The sequence below is a fragment of the Cavia porcellus genome, unplaced genomic scaffold, assembly GCF_034190915.1.
Source record: "Cavia porcellus strain 051 isolate PalLab524CR breed Dunkin Hartley unplaced genomic scaffold, mCavPor4.1 scaffold_17, whole genome shotgun sequence".
NCBI classification, from domain to species: domain Eukaryota; kingdom Metazoa; phylum Chordata; class Mammalia; order Rodentia; family Caviidae; genus Cavia; species Cavia porcellus.
In genome coordinates this window covers 65395164-65403448 of record NW_026947500.1, presented here as the reverse complement: position 1 = coordinate 65403448, position 8285 = coordinate 65395164, and the positions used below count along the sequence as shown (strand labels likewise).

Below are 8285 nucleotides of genomic sequence, written 5' to 3'. Positions count from 1 at the left end.
GCAATCTTGTCTTCAAGGTCTAAAATTCTATCTCCACTTTCGTTAAAGTGGTTTTGACAACTTTCAATGGAATTTTTGATTTCCTGTATCTCTGTTTGAATCTGCTTCATGTAATCTGTTTGTTTCTTATATTGTTCATCCACAGATTATATCTTTTTGAATTGTTCCTCTGGTTTTTTCATTGTGTCTGCTATAGATGTGCTCAGCATTTCTTTCATTACTTTTATCATTTCTTCTTTTACCTAGGAGATTATTTCTAATTTGAATTCCTTTATAGCTTCCTGGAGTTGCTTATTTCAGTTGTGTGGGCATTTCAGGTGTATGACTCACATTTTCTTCTATGTACATGGCTCCTAGTATTTCTTGGGATGGGCTGAAGGTTTGAGATTGGACTTTGTTCTTTCATCTTGGTATTTTCCTATATTCTCATGGTTCAGGTAATGTTCCAAAGCTTCTCCCTGGGCATGTTGGAAATCATCTCCTATGCCCTCGGCTCCTGGGACTGAATGGAGGTTACTGAACGTGGTCCAGTCTGGCCCACAGGACCTCCTGTTCCACCTCCTGTGTATCAGGGAGCTGGGCTGATTCCTAACCATTGTGGATGATGATCCTAAGCTCTCCCTAGACTAGTGCTGACATGCTGGACCTCACCTCGCATGCCATCAGCTCTCCTGATTGAATGAAGGTTGCTGGGCATGGTCTATTTGGGCCTGCAAAACCTCCTGAGCCTAGACCACTGTGTCTGGAAGCTGGGTGGGCAATTTACTGCTGGGAGCAAGGATTTTAAAATCTCTCTGGGCCCAGGCCAGTATTTCTTATTCTTTTCTTGACTTTGCTGTTACTTTACTCACTAAAAAAAAACTTTGTGTTACAGAAGTTAACATTAACTCTTGAAACAATGTTAAAAGAAAAAACTAGAATTTTTTGCAAATTTCTTCAAAGGAAATCTAAAATTTCAATGTTTCTTTTTCTTCTATGTTACAAATATTGCTTCTCCTTTCTTTATATAAAGTTTTTCTTTCACCCATAGAACCCAAGCAAATCAGACTGTTGAAGTCACTTTCATCCTCCTGGGCTTCTCCGAGTACCTCGACCTCCGGGTGCCCCAGGTTCTGGTATTCCTGGCCATCTACACCATCACCATGCTGGGTAACCTCGGCATGATCCTAATCTTCAGGGTCAATCCCAGACTCCATACCTCCATGTAATTCTTCCTCACTCACTTGGCCTTTGGGGATTTCTGATGCTCCAGTGTAGTTACCCCAAACTCTTAGAAAATCTGATCATGGGAGACAGAATCATCTCCTTCACAGGATGCATCATGCAATTTTTCTTAGCCTGTATGTTCGTGATGACAGAAACATTTGTGTTCACTGTGCTAGCCTATGAGTGATTTGTGGCAGTTTGCCAGCCTCTCCTCTACACTGTTGTGATGTCCCTGAAGTTCTGTTTTTTGTTGGTGGCTGCCTCCTCCTCTTAGGCTATTCTCTGCTCCCTAAAGTTCATATACTTTTTGTTGACATTACCCTTTTGTAGGCTTAAGGTCATAAACGACTTTGTCTGTGAACATCATGCCATTGTTGCAGTGTCCTACTCTGGCCCTTACCTTAGCCAGAAGGTCATTTTAATCTTTGCAACGTTCAATGAAATAGGTAGTCTAATAATTGTTCTGACTTCTTATATTTGCATTTTTATCACTGTCATGAAAATGGACTCCACTGGGAGTCTCTGCAAACCCTTGTCCACAAGTGCCTTCTACTGCAAATGATAGGAAGAATCTTTCCAGATGTTGAATAAGCATACTCTTATAACAGAATAATAGGTCATCAAAAATCTACAAAATAAATTTAATAAATACCTGTTTGAAATGAAAATTTAAGCTATATGTGTGCATGTGCAGAACATGTAAGAATCTTTGTACTTAAAATAAGAAGTTGAGCAATTGAGCTATTTAAATAATGGATGAAATATAAGCAAATGGTCAACAATAGAATGTGTATAAATGATTGATAAGAGCATTAAAATGTTAAGTATTAATAAAATTCATATCAAAACTATCATGTCATCACACATGCATAGCTAAAATACCAAGTAGTTTAATAATAAAAATAAATGCAAAATGAAATACAATGTATTAGTGACAACACATTGAATGCTCATCATTTTCAAAAGAGGGTAAAAAGTAAAAGAATTCTTAAAACAGTTTAACATCTCCTAAAGATTCAAACAGGTTCCCTATAGAACACAACAATTCTTATTTTTACATATTTACTCATGAGAAAGAAAACCAAATATTTTAGGAGTAAATCCCTCTCCATAGAATGCATGGTAAATACAGGGAAGGGGAAATAATATGGAAAATAATGTATGGAGAGATGCTGGGGAGCTTTTGATTTTACTTTTTTCAAAGGTAACTTTTTGCCTTTAGTGGACACTTGCAATCGCACCTTAACATTTTCTTCAACTGGTATTAATTTGTTATAGTTTTTCAATTAAATTTTCATAACCAAGTGAAATAATCTCTCTTTTATGATGAAACTGTCCGAATTAGAAGGGAAGTAAAAGCAGTAAGGACATATAAGAAGGGGCCTTGAAATAAGAGAAGAATGAAAAAAGACATAGACATGAGGCTACAGGAGAAACGCGTCTCTAATTTTTTGATTGTTCATCTTACCGGAACAAGTAGACTCAGTCTCATGAGTTCCTGCCGCTACATGAACCAGAGATAAATTCAACAATAGTTCTTTTCTTTCCTTCTTTCTGTGAGAACATTTTTAAATTTTAAACATTTATATCAGTACATATCTGCAGTACACAATGGTGACACTGGTCTTGGAGAGCTGATGCATGTAAATAATACACTTTAATCCTTTGTAAGTTTCTTTTCCCTACTGGCTCTTCCTCCTCTTTCTGTCTGTTAGTTTTGCTTTATTTGCTAAAATGTATCTCTCTATTTCTTACTGTAGATCTTTTAATGAGCTTTCTATTTTTACTTTGAGTATCTCATACTAGAAAAACCACGAAACACTGAAGCTCATTTGTCCGGTACGAAATGTTATTGTTTTAAGGTGCATCAGCTTTTCTACAAATAAATTTATCCTTCTTTATGACTAGGTGATAATCTATTGTGTATAGGTCACATGTAGAAGATTCTATTCTCCTGCAGTCTTATAGCCTGTTATTTTTTGACATGATTGTCATTCTTTCTGGAGTAAAATAAAAGGTCAGTGTTATTTCAAATTTGTGTTTCTCTAATGGTCAGAGAATTTGAACTTTTAAAATGAATTTATCAACTATTTGTACTAGTTGTTTTGAGAAGTATCTATTCATTTCATTCAACTATTTGATTTTTTTCTTCTATTGTGGCTGATTCTTTTAGTTTTTGTGAGGGATCTGATTTTTTGCATTTCTTATACATTCTGGTTGCTAATCCTCCATTTGAGGCAAAGACATGCTAAAAAGAACCTCAAGTGCATGATGCATAGCATAAATTGAATTATCAAGTTAAAATGTTCTGCATAAGAGGGTGGGGGATGTGGCTAAATGGTAGTGCTCTTGCCTTACATACACAGTGCCCTGAGTTTAATCTCCAGTACCATAAATAAATAAATAAAAATAATAACTGGCTGCACAGCAAAAGTGACAAGCAACAGACCTAAGAGAATGACTCACAGTACAGGAAAAAATCTACAACTATATCTCAGATGGAAGGTAGTTCTTGAAAAATAATTCAGTTACATTCTATTTTGGAGGTACCAGAAAAGATAAAATATGGATACAGAGAAAAGACAGCAAACTTTTTAAGGACTACATAGTATGGTTCTTTTTCAACATAATATAATTTATTAAGAGGTTGTCATGGTTGATGTTGGTGGCCCCCAGATCTCATGCGTTTGCATTGTGCATTTGTGATTGGTTCATAGTCTAGCACTTGGATTGATGGTGTAAGTACTACACCCACCTAGGAGTGGAGCCAGCACACAATGTAATTGCAGGAAGAAAGTGTGTGTCTCTCTCTCTTGCCAGTTTCCCGCTTGCTGTTTGCAGCTGCCATGAACTGCGGCCCCACCAAGCCACTCTGCCTTGGAGCCAACTGAAACCTCCAAAAACCATAAGAAATAAACCTTTCCTTTCCCAACTTTGGGTATCAGGTATTTTGTCTCAGTGAGCAGTAAAAAATAACTAAAACAGGGGCATTTAGAATCAATAATCTTTTGTTACAAATAGTACTTCACAAGCATCTAATACATGTTGTTTACAATCTTTTGAAAAATAAACTAGAGTGAATTCTAGTTGCTGATCTGAGTTATGCAGTACATTTTCTTAGGAGAAAGATAATCAAATTGTTTTCTAAAGCAATTCAGCCACCAGTAATGTGTGAGAGTGCATGAGGATACACATTAAGTCCACCCTTCAGGAAACTTTGTTCTCTAGCCTATCAACACATTCTGGTTTGGCTTTAGCTACATAGAGTCATCACACCCACTTGATTGACCAGGCATGTATGTAGAGGTCTGATTGGTGGGTATTAATTAAACATGAAGCATAGGTACCAAAGGACCCCTTAGAGTGTGTCAGGTTCATGAATCTGAATCAGAAATCTTCTCTGTTCTTTCCTTTCCTCTCTCAGCCGTTTATTCCTAAAAGACACTCTGTATCCCAATACCTCAAACTCTGAATGAAGCTTTCTGTCCAGAGCATCAAAGCATAGCACTTAGGAAAAAATGCAGATCAAATGCTACCAAAAAATCTAATAGTTTCAAATTATTTTTGTTTTAATTTGAATGTAATTTAAATACAATGAAGTGAATAATTAAGACATTAATTCAATGAATAAACATGAACCAAACTGTAGAGGATATACACACACAGGGGAGAGATTACATGAGTGCATATTTTGGACAATTACATTCGGTGAGGAATCAGTTAGTTGTACACTAATTTCTCAGTGGTCTCTTTTTATGATGTTACAACAACAATTGGACAGTTGCAAAAGAATATCTGTGAATATTAAAATGAAAACTATACCAGTAGATAATTCAAACCACCAGGAGAGCCCAGAGGTTATGAGACAGAGCAAATGTGCAAAGCCGGGGGGTCACAAACAGGCACAGAGCAGTCCTGAGTTCTACAACTCAGTTTGGAGACAGAAATTAAAAATAGCTACAACACATTTTGCCTAAGAGAAACAGATGCTTTCTAAATCTTAAACTGTACATGACACACTTTATTTATTTCCTTAGTTATCTATTTCAGTGCCAGGGATTGAACCTAGGACATTGTTCATGCAAGGGAAGAGCTCTACCAGTGTGCCATATACCCGGTCTTTGACACACTTTAAAAGCACAGCATCACAGAATGCTTCCCATGCATTTTATTCAGTCTTCATTAGCAATATTTCTACTGTTCATTTCTTGAATTAAATCTTTCATCTGCACATCCAATAATCTGTCAGTAAAGCTGCTGATAGAAACCAAGAAATTAATCCAGCATGGTGTATTCTGTATTCCAACTTTATTTTAGAATGTTCCTACTAACAATTTTTTAATGTATGTTCTAATAGATACGTTTCTAGTTCAGCAGGTCAAAGAAAAAATAAAAACCTTTTTATTTATTTATTTATTGGTACCAGGGATCGAACTCATGACGTAGCACTTGTCAGGTAAGCTCTTATGCCACTGTGCTAAGTCCCCAGGAATAGAAGCCTATTTACCCTCACAAACAGTTTGAAATATTTCTAAAACTTTGATCCATTGCTTCTTTGTGGGTAAACTGCGACCCCACCAAGCCACTCTGCCTTGGAGCCAACTAAAACCTCCAAAAACCATAAGAAATAAACCTTTCCATTCCCAAATTTGGGCATCAGGTATTTTGTCTCAGTGAGCAGTAAAAAATAACTAAAACAGGGGCATTTAGAATCAATAATCTTTTGTTACAAAAAGTACTTCAAAAGTATCTAATACATTTTGTTTACCATCTTTTAAAAAATAAACTAGAGTGAATTCTAGTTGCTGATCTGAGTTATGCAGTACATTTTCTTAGGGGAAAGACAGTTTGTCTTTTTAATCAGTTTGTCCATTTCCTTTTCATTTACTTTTTAGTCTGGTTTAAATATCTCTCGTGGGTTCTTCCCGAAATATTTCATATATTATTAAACTCCCTGAGCAAGTGTCAGCAGTCATACCTAGAACTTCCATCCAAGTCTCTTCTAACAGGAGTTAAGGATAACTCTTTAGAGACTGAAATATTTTAGACAGCTAAGGTAGTTATAACTATTACAGCCACTTGGAACAAGCTGGGCTTGCAACACAAAACAAAAAATTATGTCCAAGGACACAGTCACTAAAATGAGGCTGCAAGAGAAATAGCATATGTATCTCTTTAAAAATTGAATAACCAAAAGGAAAAGTACAGTTGTACCACATAAACCTTGGTAGTTTTACTTAGAATTTATGAATCTGTTTGCAAAAATAAATATACGCCATCAGAAATTTGTTGGCAAAAAGATATATTGACAAGCATGCATAGGGGTCAAGTCCTGTCAAAGGACATCCAAACAGGAAAACAGGTGGCCTGGTGCAGTTAGTAACGTGGGAACAATGGTGTGCTTGTGTATTAACAGGTCATGAAACACAATTGTGGGTGCCAGGGAGAGAGATGTCCAGGCTCATGGTGAAATCTGTTTCCACCAGACTCGGTTCTACACTGGATTGATTATATTAATATGATTGTTTTCTTTATTTCTATTCCTAGTTTGCTATAGGGGCACCAAATCCAGCAATGCCTACAGCTATCAACTTCAAGTCATAATGTTTCAACTGCTGCAATTCCCAGACAAAAAGGAGGCATTTTGGGGGACAAGACTGTGTAAGGCTGGCTTTGAAAGGACCTCTGGGTGTACTGGAAAGCCCATGTTCACAGATGCTGCTACGGGCTGCTGAATCTCATTCAAAGGATTCAAAAGAAATAAAACTGACAACTGTAGAGATCAAACAGTTCTATTAATTGGCAAGATTTATTGCCTTTTTTTCTCAGAAGCCGGTTCCTTTTCCCAGGCTTTTGTCTCAGATGTGCACTCCACTTCCTGTACCCCTTGAATCTGTGGAAATCCATTAAATATAGGCAATTCAGAAAAGTCTTTGTCTTAGCTCCCAAAGAGTTTTGATCTTCCTGAGCTCCTCAAAAACATACTACGTTGTCTGTTTTAAGTCTTCACCGTAACTTGTTTAGGAGACTCAGAGATAGGCCAAGTCCTCAACAGAGAATTTTGTTTTCTGTTTTACCTACAGATAGTTATAAAACAAGAGTGACAAATAATCATAGAAGTACATATATAATTTAAAATTTTTTGAATGTTTGTAGCACTTTTGAATAAGTCTCCCAGTTTTAAACCAATGCAGCACACATCTTAAAATAACTTAAAAATTGCAATATATTTGAGCATATTGAGTGAGAAAAACATCCTATGTAGATCAATTTCATGATGGTCTCCTTGAGATCTTTAATTCTGACACAGTAAATGGGGAGTTTAGTAAAGAGATAACAATGCATAAAACACAGTGATTATTTTAAAGGAGAATTACTGTTTTATATTTGAGTATACAGTAGTGAAGACAGAGGTGGGTACCAGGAGAAAGCACTGGTGTAGAACGCTTTGCCAAGTCTGCCCTGTGAAGGAATCTTCATGGCAGTGGCACCTGTTATGACCTAGAAGGAAAGGGTGTTCAGGAGGCTATAAAAACATTGAATATAAAAATGACTGAACATGCCAACCTGCTCAAAAAAGTATTTGATCACAGCACGCAGAGGATGGCAGAACACTCACAGCAATAGTGATTTATGATGTTACATCCACAGTAGGAATTCGGCAGCAGAAAATAGGAGAATATAGAGAAAGGACCCCATGCCACAGAGAAGTTCCAGCTACAAGAGATGCACTCAACTGTGTACACAAAGTGTTGTAGACAGCCACAAGTTGGTAGTAGTCATCACTGCTAATCACAAACATCTGTGCAGTCACAAAAGCCCATTCATAAAAATATTGTATCATTTATTCTTTCAAGAAGATGATTTCACCACAGTTACCTGTAAGACTTTTGGTGCAAATGCAGAGGAAATGTTTTGTGATTTCAGAGACAGAAGAGACCAACAGGGAAAAACAGTCTAGATGTACCGCGGCTTAGCTGAAAAATCCAAAACAACTGAGCAAAGCAGAATGGTCTGCTTTCAGACATTTGGAGAAGGGTTTGGTCTTTGACGTGGCACTGGGACTTGGGGTTGGCAGA

The 8285-nt window shown here is 36.8% G+C and overlaps 1 pseudogene; it reads left to right on the top strand.

Annotated features, from left to right (window-relative positions):
- The first annotated feature begins 506 nt into the window (after positions 1 to 506).
- LOC100721288 (olfactory receptor 5D13-like) lies at positions 507 to 1768 on the top strand (annotated as a pseudogene).
- Positions 1769 to 8285: the final 6517 nt, after the last annotated feature.